This window comes from Oryctolagus cuniculus, chromosome 5, assembly GCF_051225735.1.
Source record: "Oryctolagus cuniculus isolate XC-2025 breed Fujian yellow rabbit chromosome 5, ASM5122573v1, whole genome shotgun sequence".
NCBI classification, from domain to species: Eukaryota; Metazoa; Chordata; class Mammalia; order Lagomorpha; family Leporidae; genus Oryctolagus; species Oryctolagus cuniculus.
Window position 1 is genome coordinate 28781353 of NC_142871.1, and position 15188 is coordinate 28796540.

At 37.6% G+C, this 15188-nt stretch overlaps 1 long non-coding RNA gene across 1 annotated transcript; it reads right to left on the minus strand.

Moving 5' to 3' along the window:
• Positions 1–3326: 3326 nt before the first annotated feature.
• Positions 3327–10411, minus strand: LOC149126447 (uncharacterized). The gene is made up of 2 exons (XR_016233396.1): positions 10277–10411; positions 3327–3981 (listed from the first exon to the last, which is right to left on the minus strand). It is a non-coding gene; the product is annotated as an uncharacterized LOC149126447 (long non-coding RNA).
• Between the last annotated feature and the right edge of the window lie 4777 nt (positions 10412–15188).

Below are 15188 nucleotides of genomic sequence, written 5' to 3' on the forward strand. Positions count from 1 at the left end.
ATTTGAAACTTTCCAGGTCCAAGGTCCTTCTTGGTGTTGTAAAAATGTGACTTCCTGGTTGAAAAGAACTAAAAGTTTTTGGACACCAACTTACTCAAGCAAAATATGATAAGTGTGAATGAAGCAGGAACATATGGATTACATTTGCTTTCTTAAAATCAATGATTTTTTAAAACTTTTCAATGGAAAATTCATGGTAAAAACATGCATTGGATTTAGCCAACTCTAAATCATTTGAAAAATATTTGTAAAGCATTTTTCTCTCAATGGACATGTGGCCGAGTTTCCAGCCCATAATGTTAATGTAATTGCACTCTTTCCCTCAACCCTCCCCCAATACCCTGGAGTGAATACACAAGAGAAAACAATTACACTGCTGCTAAATTCTCCTTTTCACTTTTGCTCTTTTCCTCTCCTACTTCCTTGACTGTGTCTTAAAAACCTGTATGTATCATTTCTCTTCCAATGATGTAGATGTTTTTAAATTAAACTGTGCTCCAAAGCATTCTAAATGTAAAGCTCTAGGGAATAGCAGCAAAGGATGTGGATTATTGGTGGAAAGAAGTACATCTCTTTGTACTTCAAGATGGAAATGCCAAAGATAGGATTTTTCTTGTCTGTAGTACACAATCCATTCATCAAAATTAACTACTACCAAGATATTTTCTCAGCGGTGCCCTTGAGTACCCCAAGAGTGGTAAATAAAATTACCAGGAAATAAGGATTTGATAATGTCTCCAATCTCAGCGTGATTATAAATGGCTGTGTGTGTGTGTATGTGTGTATGTCTAAAATACTATATCCTGTATTTAAACCTTATTATTGAAAGGTTTCCTGTCATTAGCTGCCAAATTAGGGCAAGCCTTGCGGTGCTGCAGATTTAGCCACCATCTGTGATGCTGGCATCCCTCATAAGGAAACGTTTGGCTCCCTATTGCTCTACTTCCCATCCAGCTCCCTGCTAATGTGCCTGGGAAGACAGAGGAAGATGACCCAAATGTTTGGGCCCCTGCCACAGACATAGGAAACTCAGATGGAATTCCTGACTTCAGCCTGCTGTAGCCCAGCCATTGATCTCATTTGTGGAGTGAACCAGTTGATGGAAGATCTCTGTGTGTGTGTGTGTGTGTGTGTGTGTATGTGTGTGCGTGTGTGTATGTAATTACCTTTCAAATAAATAATTTTTTTTAAATGTCAAATTAGGCTTTGACTTCAGAAAAGCTTTTTAGACTGTAGTCAACTCCACATCTAACCTCATGTCATTGTTTGCCTAATTTCTGAAATTAGATAATACGTCCATGTGGCCTAATAACTATAACTATGATTTTCTAGAATTCTGCATGTTTATTTGCTCAAACTGTCTGTGTTTTTTGTATTGGGTCAGGGAACTTTGCCAGTTGCAAATTTGGAGAGTTGCACTATCTTACGCTACTCAACTCAGACTTTACAGAGGCTGGACTAGGATTGAATTAGAATTAAAATTTATTACTTAATGGATTTCCAGGATTTCTAATTACTGAGTACAAAAAGTATTCCATTTCTTTTCAACAATAATTATTTTAGTAGAGATGTGGCAAACCACCTATTTATTTCAGATTTACATTGAAATTAAATATAAATATGTAGGCATTGTATATGGAATATTGAATACCACAGTGTGTAATATTCATGTAAGTTCTTTCCATAGCAAAAATCAAAGGCTACAAAAAACAGAATACCGTAATTCTCATATCGTATGTAAAAGTACAAATAATGCAGGGTTATATTACACTTATCTATATAAAGTCTAACACTAAAAACAATGGATAGTTGTAATTCTCTGGACTGTGACATATTGATCCATGAAGATTATCTCCCAACTCTTTAAGTATAATTAATGAATCTAACTACTATGATGACTTGAATATTTTCTTTTGTCATAAAAATATACTGTCATAAAAATCTGATTTCTACTTCCCATGTAAAAAAATATCACTCTAAAAAATTTTAAGGATGACGGGGCCAGCGCTGTGGTGCAGTGAGTTAACACCCTGGCCTGAAGTGCTGGCACCCATTATAGGCACAGGTTCAAGACCCGGCTGTTCCACTTCCAGTCCAGCTATGGCCTGGGAAAGCAGTGGAAGATGGCCCAAGTCATTGGGCCCCTATACCTGCATGGGAGATGGCTCAAGTCCTTGGCCCCTGCACCCACGTGGGAGACCCGGAAGAAGCTCCTGGCTCCTGGCTTCAGATTGGCACAGCTCCAGCCATTGTTGCCATCTGGGGAGTGAACCATTGGATGGAAGACCTCTCTCTCTCTCTGCCTATCCTCTCTCTGTGTAACTCTGACTTTCAAATAAATAAATAAATCTTTAAAAAAATTTTAAGGATGATGAAAATGTATTGAGAAGTATTTGAAACTCATCTGTAATATATTGGGTTTATTTATTCACTATTTAACAAAATTTATTGTCAACAAACTGTCAGTTATTCTCCTACATGTGGGAGATTTTTCAACAGCTGCATATATTTTATGTTTTCAGTGTTGGGGTAGAAAAACATCCTTGTGCCATTATATTAGAATATTCTAATTCATGTTTCTAAAAATTAGTGATTCAGTTTTCAACTTTGTCTCCTCTAGAATTTCTTATTCATCATTAACATAATATTTCACCAATATTGAATTTTTTGTCTCGTCCTCCTAAATTAAATTTTGTTTAAATAAAAATGAAAACTTAAGCACCCTCCTCTGTCATAGGCACTTGCTGATTCATAAGTGCTTTAAAGAATTATTTTTCATTTATTTGAGAGGCAGAGAGAAAGAGCTCCCATCTACAGGTTCACTGCAACAGCCCAGAGTTCGCCAGGCTGATGCTAGGAGCTAGGAATTCAGACTAGGTTCCCCCACATGGGGGGCGGGGCAAGATCAGCACTAGCAGGTAGCTGGAGTCAGGTCACCAAATGCAGTCACTGCAGTGTGTAGCTTGGTTATTTGTCTAGGCCAAATACTTTCAGAATAAGTTTACTTTTTAAGTCTAAAAGAAATGGTATCTTGACAGATTCAGACTTTGTTCTTATTGATCAACTCCTGGTCAAAAATAAAATATCACTCAAATTCATGATAAGAAATGTGTTCTCATGATATCCTATTCCATTACCAAGCACTTAGAGTCAAGAATGGCTCCCATACTTTACTTACTTTGGCAACTTTGATTTCATGTAATTGTGAATCAAGGTGACTAAAATAATAAAATGTTTACAATTGATGAGTGTTTCTAATTAACTGGTTATAATAGCAAATTTACACATATCTATATCCATGAACCAATAAATAAAGACAACTTTAGTTTTATTTCCAAGTTTTAATGACTTCTTTCCCATATTCAATATTGCTCAGCCAGGAAAAAGGTGGCCATAAAGTAGTTGCTGACAATGATGCTGCATCTTTTCAAAATGAAGAAACAGCTGGTTGAGACATGTATCTGTGGGGTGTGATACTGGTCATTCAGGTTGCTTTTTTAAATTATTCACAGTGTGGATACCCAAGAGTTGAAGACAGATGGCAGAAATAGTTGAGGGAAGAGAAACCTTCTAAGACAGAGTGAGAGCAATTGTAAGGAAGATTCCTAGTTCTAGACCAAGTCACACATGGTATCATATGGTATCATAGAGCTCTCCAGTTGAAGTAAACCTCCACAGAACACCTAGTTGCTCACTGTATCAAATTTCTATCAGAATTGAGAATTCACTACATTAAGATCTTTAGCTATGACAAACTTGTTCTGCTGCCTCACTAGGAGTTCTATGGGTAGGAATTCTGCCCTCCAAAATTAAATGCAAATCTACTCTGCATATTATCTCTTCATGTATTTGAAAATAATCATCATATCCACTTCTTCTTCACTTCTACAAGGGAAATGTCCACAGTTCATCCAAATATTCCTCAGAGGGCTTGGACTTCATCCCACTCCATCGTCTCGATGGCCTCCTTTTCATTATCCCCTAAAAAGAAATAGTCCACCTGTGCATTAGCAAGAGTGAGTTCAACAAAATATTAAAACACAAATGTATCTGCTGATATAGCCTATGTCTATTTCACATGATATTTTAGGATTCCTTATGGACAACAGACATCCATTGTCTGAGAAAACACAGAAAAATGGCCCTGACCAAATGTCACTAAGGACATCTGCTTTAACCACTAGGAGACTTGTGACAGTAGCTGAAGATTATTTTAGGTGTAGAGTATGGAGATTATAAACACATACATATACACAGTCCACCACCATCACCACCCATTTCACCGTAAAAATGCATGATTGTAAAAATATGGCAGATATTCTGATATAGGAAGCAAATCTACAGAACTGGATTGCACTGGTGCCATACATGGCATCTGGCACTGCCCTGCCCTTTATCCCTATACACGCATAAAAATCCAATAGGAAAACGCCGCTGTAAATTACTCCTTTATCAATATCAGCATTCTAAAAAAATTTAAATTAGTCCCCTCAGAGTAGAAGGAAAATGCTGTAGCACCAAGACTTCCCCAGTTACAAGATGGGGCATCCTGCAAGATAGCCATGAGAAGAAAAGACTCAGTGATTTTCATCAAATCCCAATACTTACCTACCGAATATTGAAAAAACGTCAGAAGTCATGTTGCATGGTTTTATCTGTGTATATGCGTGTTTGACTTTGGAAGCCACAGGCCCATGAGCTGTGGCAATGGGGGTAGATGGCTACTGCCAACTAGGAGAAGGTCCTTGGTTAGTCACAAAACTCTAGATGGCAGCATGTCACTGGAGAAGGATAAAGGTGGCTCACATGGAGCACCAAAAGAGGTAGTGATGATCATTGTTTGCTGTTTGAACACACAGCTTAGCAATGCTTCTCTGACCAAGAGAACATCCAGTGACCATAGAAGCATCGAACCTCCACAGCTTCTCTCCCCAGATTCAAAATGCCAGGTACCTGAGAGTCACCAAGAACAACTACAGAATTCCAAACACTTGGGTGAGTAGAAAGATGTCTGAGTCATGAGTTGAGGAGAATTTCAGATAGAAATGTTTTCTCCATACTTGGGACCTATACACCATTTCACACACACACACACACACACACACACACACATGTAAATGTATACATAAAGCCACAAAAGGCCTTCTCTGCAACATACAGCTCCGACTTCCGTGCCTACAGTGGGCAGCTGAAGAAAAGCATTCAACAAAAACACAGAAAATGGATAAATAGTGTAATTGGGCCCAGGAACAGATAGACAGCACATCTATCAGCTCAAAAGTTTTGAGGACATTGATAATCAATAAAAGGAACATAATTGACTGGTGTAGGTACTCAACTGGATGATATTATATGAATATGAATATAAAAAATACTGTAAGCATTCTTATATTCTCCCTCAAATTCATATTTAGTTCTCTACTTCACAATCTATTTTTCACAATCATGTTACATTGTAAGCTCATTTAGTTTTGATCAACGAAAACACCAAGAATTCATGGATTTCTTATGATTTTTTTATATACCTGTTTCTTTTCTCCTACAATATGGATTTAATAGAATGAACATAAATGCAGGATTTGACTTTGATTCCTGTTAAAGTGTATCTTGTTAGTTTTGGTTCATTGTTTAAGCTTATTGAAATAATTTTTCATCTTGCTTCTCCCATCCATTATATTATCTATCTTGTTAGTGTATAAATGAGTTGATAAGTACTATCCTTTATCCTTGAGGTCCAAATGGGCCAATAACAAATAGAAAATGTCCCTTAAAAAGTGATTTTACTCAGTCTATTGACTTTTGAGTGCAATTCATTTGCCTATTTCCGTTTAATGAATGTACTGGTTATGAACTGAAGTGTTGGATAAAGGCTAATCACATATAGCTTTTGGGACAAAGCATCATTAACCATGATTTGTAGAATGATCATCAATCAAACTATTCCCATTATTTACTTGCATTTTATTAATGCATCAAACTTTTATTATTTTTTCTTCATGTACTTTCATTCTTCATTGAGATACTCCTTCAAATGTTTAATAGCTCAATGCAAAGAATAAGGCAAAGGAAAGGAGAAAGAGCTAAAAACATGATTCCTTCATATGAGCATGGCATATAACATCTCACATGATTAATCTCCACAATCCACTGGTTGGCCTCTTATCTTGTGCCTGTTATAGCTGGAGAAACAGATTCTAGAAAAAGTATACACTTGGGCCAAAATCACAGTGGTAAGTAGTGAAACTGGTGAATCTTTGATCTGCTTCCAAAATGTTCACTTCTCGCCCTACATAAGGGGTATTCATCGCACTTAATAACTATCCTTTGATGATAACAAGCACTAGAATGCAAATATAACAAGCACTGGAACAGTAAAGATAGTCAGAAACAGACAGATACAGACCATCCAGAGAAAAGACAATGGGTTATTTACAAGAAAATCATAAACTATGCTCAGAAAAAAAGAAGGAAAGCTTTGTTTGTCTAATGCTACTCTTTTTGTCTGGATTTACATTCCCAATTGCCTGAATTATTATAACATCTCTCCGCCTCCTTTATACTACTGTGTGCAATGGGATGGTACAGAGAAAAAGTACACACTTCAGAATAAGGTACATCCGGGTCTGAAATCTCTCTTAGTCTCTTACCAATGGCATCAGATACGTTGCTTACCCAAGCCTCAGTTTCCCTCTCAGGAAAATAGTTAACACTGACATCTAAACACAAAAGTGTGTTAATAAATTAAGTTACATCATACATGTCATGTTGGCCCTTGGCAGGTGTATGGAAAATGATTTTTTTAATTATCTTGCTATCTCTGAAACTTTCCTTTGAACATTACCTTATTTGGCATGTGCCATTCCTGGAGATTTTTTATTGTTTTTGTTATGGGTCTGCTGGTTTGAATCACTTTGTTTCCTCCAAAACTCATGCTGAAACATAATCATCAATGCAGCAATGCTGGGGTATGGGGTCCAATGGAACTTCTTTAGGATATGAAGGTGGAGACCACATAAACAGATTAGTGCCACTGTGAAAAGGCCCTGTGAGAATGGATGAGCTCCCTCTTTCACTCTTCATCTTTCTGCTTTTGGACCCAAGCGCCCAGATCAGCATATGAGGAACAGTGTCTCTTTCCTCTGAAGGATGCAGTATTTAAAGAATCATCTTAGGAGGCCGGCGCCGCGGCTCACTAGGCTAATCCTCTGCCTAGCGGCGCCGGCACACCGGGTTCTAATCCCGGTTGGGGCGCCGGATTCTGTCCCGGTTGCCCCTCTTCCAGGCCAGCTCTCTGCTGTGGCCCGGGAGTGCAGTGGAGGATGGCCCAGGTGCTTGGGCCCTGCACCCCATGGGAGACCAGGAAAAGCACCTGGCTCCTGGCTCCTGCCATCGGATCAGCGCGGTGCGCCAGCCGCAGCGCGCCGGCCGCGGCGGCCAGTGGAGGGTGAACCAACGGCAAAGGAAGACCTTTCTCTCTGTCTCTCTCTCTCACTGTCCACTCTGCCTGTCAAAAAAAAAAAAAAAAATTAAAAAAAAAAAAAAAAAAGAATCATCTTAGGAGCCAGAGCTGGAGCGTAGCAGGTAAAGTGCCACCTGCAGTGCCAGCATCCCATATGGGCACCGGTTCAAGTCCCAGCTGCTCCACTTCCAATACAGCTCCCTGCTAACGTGCCTGGGAGAGCAGTGGAGGATGGCCCAAGCGTGTGGGCCCTTGCACCCGCATGGGAGATCCGGAAGTTCCTGGCTCCTGCCTTCGGTCTGGCCCAGTCCCGACTATTGTGACCATTTGGGGAGTGAACCAATAAATGGAAGATCTCTCTTTCTTTCTCTCTGTCTCTCCCTCTTTGTCTGATCTAAAATTTAAAGAAAAATAATAAAATAAAATAAATAAATAATCATCTTGGGAGTGAAGGTCCTTGGTATTCACCAAACCTGCTGGCACCTTGATTTCAGATTTATCAGTCTCTAGAACTGTCAGAACTAAATTTCTATTATTTATAAATTACCAAGTTTGTGTATTCGGTGATAGCAGCACAAAACAGATTAAGATAGTGCTTAATTTTCCTCTGCTTATTCATCCCACAAACCTCCTATATCATCTAACACTCAGCTTTGGCCCACCATATTTACAGTTGACTATACCAGTCTTTACTGATTTATTCCCCCCGCCCCGATCATTTACAGCAATTAGTATCTGTGGAAAAGAACTGAGTACTTGACTCTCAACCCATCTTCTCTTCCCCAGACTTATTTCCCTTCACACCCCTATAGCGAGGCCTCCCAGCTTTATCCTACCCCAATTCTCAGGTCAGTCTGGAGCTGAGACCAGAGGTTGGTGGGTATTGGACAGATTCAAACTACTCCGTTCCTCCTGTGTCTTGGTATAGCGCAAATCCTGCTCTCAGGCCCAGGATCCCAAATCAGCACAACCTTTTAGATTTCTACACTTCTCCCTAAGTTTGGTTAATGTCATCCTCAAGGTTCATGCTGGCTATCAGTACATTTTCAATTTATTTTTGTCCCCTAATGTTGGGTCAATGGGAGAAAAATGGATGCCTGTCTTGTCCTTCAAATAATCCCAGCCCTAGCATCCAAATTTGCCTGGACACCATCTGCCTCAGGTATTACTTCTCCTTGATTTCTTTGCTGTTTCTGTCAGTTATGCCTCCCCAGATTAAATATAAAAATAATATTAACCATATATAACATCTGCTGAGTGGTCACCTTTCTGTAGGCAGTGTTTCAAGCACTTCCCATGTCTTACCCATATGCTTTAAGCTGCACAGCAATCCAATGAAGCTTACTACAAGAAAATCAAAGCCCCAAAGAAGAATTAACTGAACCCAGGTCACATAACTAGTCATTAAATGGTCTAGGAAAGGACCAAGGAAATGTAAAATGTCTCCTGAGCCTGCCTTCTTAGCACTACTTCAGATATGAAACCTTTGTCACTTCATACCCAACAGGAAATCCCTGCCTGGTAACCAACCTGACAGAATCAAGACATGCTGAGAGCCTAGCTTACCCTTTGGTGCTTTATGTTGTCCAACTGACAAAGCCAAACACCAGCTCTACCCCTCAACCTGTCCCTACTATAGGTGGGTCCCCAGTATCCGTTAAGCCCAAGACAAGTCTAGTCATAGAGTCCTGTTCACTTCTTGCTCAGGTCATAAAAAGACGAGACCTTAATTTGAATGAAAGTTTCCTGAAGTAAAAGAGTGTGCAATCTATTTGGAGTATTACCATATCTCAGTAACTAATAATCCAGAATATATAATGAAACAGAATAATGCAGTATATGCAACTCTATTATTTGCTGCAGAAAGAAGGTAGCTCTCCAATTAGATTGCATGTTGTTTGACTTTAGGAAACTTACATTCACTCAGTACATGAGAAAACACTGAATATGTAGAAAGTGAATGTTGGTGATTTTTTTCAAAATTACAATGGAATGAGAATAGGTAATCATGAAAGCCATGTATGCTCCAATTCATTATCTTTACATAAAAAGCTAACGTAGCGTGTCATATTGTATCTATTCTCTGAAATGCCCACATTATAAACACATAAAACAAAGACTGTGTCATACCCTCAACCACCACCAACACAGCTGAGGTGTCTTCAAAAAGTTCACAGAAATGTGTATTATGAAATAATTATGTACAGATTTCAAACAGTTTTTTGCACCAAAATAAACATTTGATTCCATTATCCATGGACTTTTAAAGTACTTTCCTATCCCCATATATGCACAAACTCTGTAGGAACAAGGTTTAAAGTATTAAATTAATGTAAAAAGAGGTGGAAATTTTTTGAAAAGAAAAGAATGTAGGAAGCAGGAAAATAAAAAATGGAAAATATGACTAAGAGGCTTAGTACACGATTTCCCCATGAGAACCAAGGGTCAACCAGAGACCTTGATGTCACCTCTGTTGGCTACATTCGGGGTTAGGCAACCTCAGAATTCTCAGATATAAATTAGAAATAATAATTTTGATCTACCGCAATGTCTTATGGGAAAGATACACAAAAATTATGTGAAAACACTACTTGCCTTGAAATTGCTGCAGAAACATTTGTACTGAACCTCTGCTCAATTTGATTTGAACTTTAGACAACTCTACTCAAAGTATCACCTCATATTCCACAAATTTAAATTATGCCAGACATAGTCTATAACTATCTCACATACAAAGTTAAATTATGCAGTAGACAAAGTTTGGGTTTTGTTAGGGGTGTTTTAAAGTACTTGAAAGATTGTGCAGGGGAGAAATACCTGGTGAATTATTCTTTTTGTTTTGCTGTATCGGTCAACCAGGGTCTTCAATCTCCCAGCTCAGACCTCTGCCTCTGGTTGTCACTTTTCTTGGCCACAGTACTCCCCCTAAGGGGACAGTCACCTTAGAAGAGAACACTTGGTCACATCTTTATCCCCAAGCTAAACCTGACAATAATCTCTCATCAAGTCCCCCCATTTCACTGCACAGAAATTCAGTGTATTAAATGTAAAAGTAGCACCTCTAGGCCTTTAACTTCAAACAGCCACATTAACTTCTTGCTCTTCAGTTTACCTATTTGGTAACCGAACAATACTGAATACCTGGAAGCAGCTCTCTAATAGAACAGCTTGTTTGTTATTTGATACAGGGCTAGGATTCCACTTGCAGTCTGAAATAACCGAGATGGATTATATAAGCATAAAAACACACTGTCATCATTTGCTTCAAAACTTCATTTGAAATGGTTTCAATCCTAAAAAATCAGAGAAGTGCCAGCAAAGCCTAAATTTAGTAAGGCATTTGAAAATCACAAGATTAGAGAGTCTTCTGTTGGAAAGACGGCTGCAAACATGGTTGTTCAGAGAAGTCTGTGCCGTGCATGTGGTACGAGATGGCAGCGAAGAAGCTTGGCCTTGATGATGAAGCAGCGGGAACGTGGAATGCCAACACGCATCTGTGCTCATTAGAATCACAGAGAATCACAGGTGAAGAATTGTAATTCAGTTTGGCGCTCCAGAGTATCAAGTAAAATGAAGAGCCCTGATTTTATTTTCTGGACAATGCAATAGGATAAAGGGAATGGCTAATTAAAAAAAAAATTATGTATTGTACTCAAAGAACTTTTACTTGAGACTGTTGCTGAAGAAAGATGTGCTTTAATTGCCATTTAAGAAAATACATTATTTGTGGACTGTTTAGCTTCGCCATCCTCAGAAAGAAACTGGATATAATTTCACAGAATCTCAAATCTATCTTTGAGCTAAAAATGTGAGAACTGATAACTTTTTCCTGATACAGATCCTTTTATATATGGTTAAAATATGCTGCCAAAAAGATGTAAACTTACATAAAATCCTAACTTGGGATTTTCTATATTGGTGGCAAAGACCTGTCTGATTATCACATAGAGGTTCATGAACCCATTTCTGGCCAGCATTTTCCAGCCACAATAGCTTGTTTGTGTCAGGTTCATTGCAGGAAGGAGAACTGGAGCTGAAATACACACAGAAGGCTGTCAAGCATCGCTTGGTACAGTGAGAAGATCTGAGGTCATGAGACCATAGAAAGAGGGTTTCCTATGAACAGAAGAGTTGAGGAACGATTTCATTTCTAAGTGCTATTTTGTGACCTATCTGACCAACATTTGGATACCTACAGACAAATATTAACCAGAATCCTCTCTTTTTTATGTTTCTCTCAAGATAAACAGAGGTTTATTTCCTCTCTGAGACAAAGGTTTACAGAGATAGCGAGGAATGGTGCTTGTAAATGTTAAACAATCGCGAGCTCTGTTGACAAAGCCAGTTCAGGGGAACCCGCCAGCCCATGCTCAAATCTCCAGTAGATAGATGGGACCCAGAGAGGCCAGGACAAAACCAAGTAGAATGGAAGCTCGAATCACTAAATCTGGCAAATGAGGAAAAGCTAAGCATTATGATAATGATACCATCCTATGTTCTAAATACTCTATATGACACCATGGAGGGAGATACAGGGCGGCCTTCAAAATAGCAATCATGCATTTGAAATGATTCAAGATTCTTTCCAGCCAACAAAGGAAACATCAAATCCTTCAACCTTACCTGATGCAAGAGAGTGTGAAACAAAGCAAAGTAAAACAAATGTATTCAAGGATTGCGTGCATAGAATTCCATCTTTTTTATTATAATGCAAGAGAAATGGAACTCCAACTTTCATTATGATAATGAATGAAAGAGTAATTTGAAGGAAAATCCATTCAATTATATGAAAGAAAATGACAGAATTATGTTTCTAAATTACTTCCTGGAATTTCTTTCCCAGGATTTTTCCTTTAGAAGAGATTTAATTTTTAAAAAGAAGGTGTTTGGGCTTCTTGAAACAAAACTTAAAAAGCCAGAGACACAGAAGCAATGCAGTCTTTCTTAAAGTCCAGGTTAACAGCTTTGGTTTTTGGACAACACTATCTGTATTCAAATCCTTATTTCTTTACTATGTGACAATGAGTATACTGCTCAATCTCTTTGTGCCAAATTCTTCATTTTAAAGGTAGAGAAATAAAAGAAATTAACTCAACATTTACTGTAAGAATTAAGTGAAATATTACATGTAAAGTGATTCAAATGCTTCCTAATGTATTACAAATTCTCTTTTTTATTTATTTATTTGAGAGGTAGAGTTACAGACAGTGAGACAGAGAGACAGAGAGAAAGGTCTTCCATTCTCCTGCTTCACTCCTTAAATAGCCACAACAGCCACAGCTATGCTAATCTGAAGCCAGGAACCAGGAGCCAAGAGCCAGGAGCCTCTTCTGGGTCTCCCACGTGGGTGCAGAGGCCTTAGCACTTGGGCCATCTTCCACTGCTTTCCCAGGCAATAGCAGAAAGCTGGAGCCAAAGAGGAGCAGCCAGGACTAGAACCGGTGCCCATATGGGAGCGGTGCCACAGGCAGATGATTAACTTACTGCCCCACAGCACCGGCCCCTACAAATTCTTTATTCACTTTATGTTTAGCACATATTTATTGAACACATATTCTGAACAGGTAGCATTAGGTAATTGTGTTACAGCAGTGAACAAAACAGTATGCCCTGATGGATTTTATATTCCAGTTGAATTCAGTTATTATGATTAATCTATTATCCATGAATCTATAATAATCATCTTAAAATAATTCAACTTGTACTGACAGCCTGATGCATTATAGACATAAGGCAGAATCTTGCACTCATATTAAAAAAGCTGTGACTGAGGCATGAAGAGAAGGAGAAAAGACTCTAAAATAAAGAAAAACAACTGTAGTTGCCCTAAAAGCAATGTTTCTTTAAATTTTGGGGTGTAAAGACCCCCTTGAGAGTTTATTAAACTGCAGACCTGTTTTAATGAAAATGACTATCTGATGACCCAGCATTCCAGTCCTAGGTTTTTATTTCTTCAAAATTAAAAGAAATGTCCACATGAAAGTATGCAATGGGATCATCATGTCAACTTTATTCATAATAGCCCAAAGAAGTCAAGGGTTCAAGGCTGGTCATGGTTTAAAGATAGTCAAATTGAGGTATATTCATAGAGAGAATACTGATCAACAATAAAGACCAATTAACTACTGATAGATGCAATAACATGATCAATTTCAAAAACATTAACAACCAGACACTGCACAGTTCCATCAAGTTGAAGTCCAAGAACACATAAAAACAATTTATACGGATAAAAATCAGAAAGTGGTTGTATTGGGTGGTAGATAGGAAATAGATTAGAAAAGACCAAAAGAGAATTCTGGGCTATGGAAATATTTTCTGTATTAAGAGGTAGCTGAACAAATATATCCAATTGTTGGAAATCCCAAAAGTCAACTTTTAAAATCCATGCACTTCATTATATTTTATATCCCATTTTAAAAAGGAGTCATTAAAAAACTACACACTTTCCCCAGATAAATGTGCATTTATTTAACATAAAATTTTAGATGGTAAATAGACTACAGGGTAAAATATCTTGATATGGACACTAGTAACTGAGTTGTTTAAATCCAAATGGCATTGTTAAGAATGTGTTTATAGATAATTCAAGAAAAATCTTCTCAAAAAATGACTTAATTCACTGACATTTACTATACACCAATAGGATTTTGACATGCCTTCCCTATAAATAGTCAAAACAGAATGTTTTGACTGTATCTGTATCAGCACATATTTATCATGAAATAGTTTGCCATTAATTCTGAAAGGTGTGTTTTGAGTCATTTATTATTTCCTTTAGAAGGCATGTAGGGTAGAAAGCAGGGTTGTTAAGTGTTTTAACTATGAAGTTATCAATTCATATTTTTGCTTCAACACCAAATTGTTCTTTGAACAAAATTTTACTGTGTTCTAAAGAAATAAGAGATCTGGCTCTTTAAAAAAAGAAGCAATTTTCTATCAGAGGTCCGTGACCAATACCAAGCTATACATCTGCAAAAATGCCTATGGAGGCTAATAAGAAACCCGATTGTATGCTAATTTCAAATTAGCTTTTGTACTTGCTTCAGGCTTCAAAGGGGGCTGAGAGAAAAGAAATAGTTTTATGGAAGGAAATTACTCTTGATTAGAAAAAAAAAAAAAACATCATGTGGGATTCCAATTTCTTTCTTACTTCTGATTGTAGCAAAAGGCCAGATAGATCAAGAAAACAAATTTTTGAGAAAAATGATATAGAAGAAGAAAGCTACATATGAAAATAATATTTAGACCCAGAAGAGAAATAAAATGGTTCAGATTGAAAGCTTCTACATAGGTTTGTCTGTAGTGGGGGTGGGGGAAATAATGATTATGCTAAAGTATGATTGAAATTTAATGAGGACATCTAATTACATTGGTATATTTATTTAAATATTTACTAATTGCATATTATTTTACAATGGTTTAATTAGTTAATATTACTACATGTTAATTTAACAGAGTTTTGTTTTTAAGAAGAGAGCATAATATAATAGGATAAATGCTCTATTTTATATAGACCCATGGGAAGCTTGGATGTTTAATTACTTGACCTAAGTCTAACAGCCATTTCCTCTGGAGAATGTCACCCCTACTGTCATAATGGAAACTTACAGACATTAACATATATCCATAAACTCTATTTCTGAATCCAAACTTTTTAAATGACTAATTATATATATATTTACATAAACCATTAGCATAAAGCAATAGATTTCAAGCTTTCTGAGCA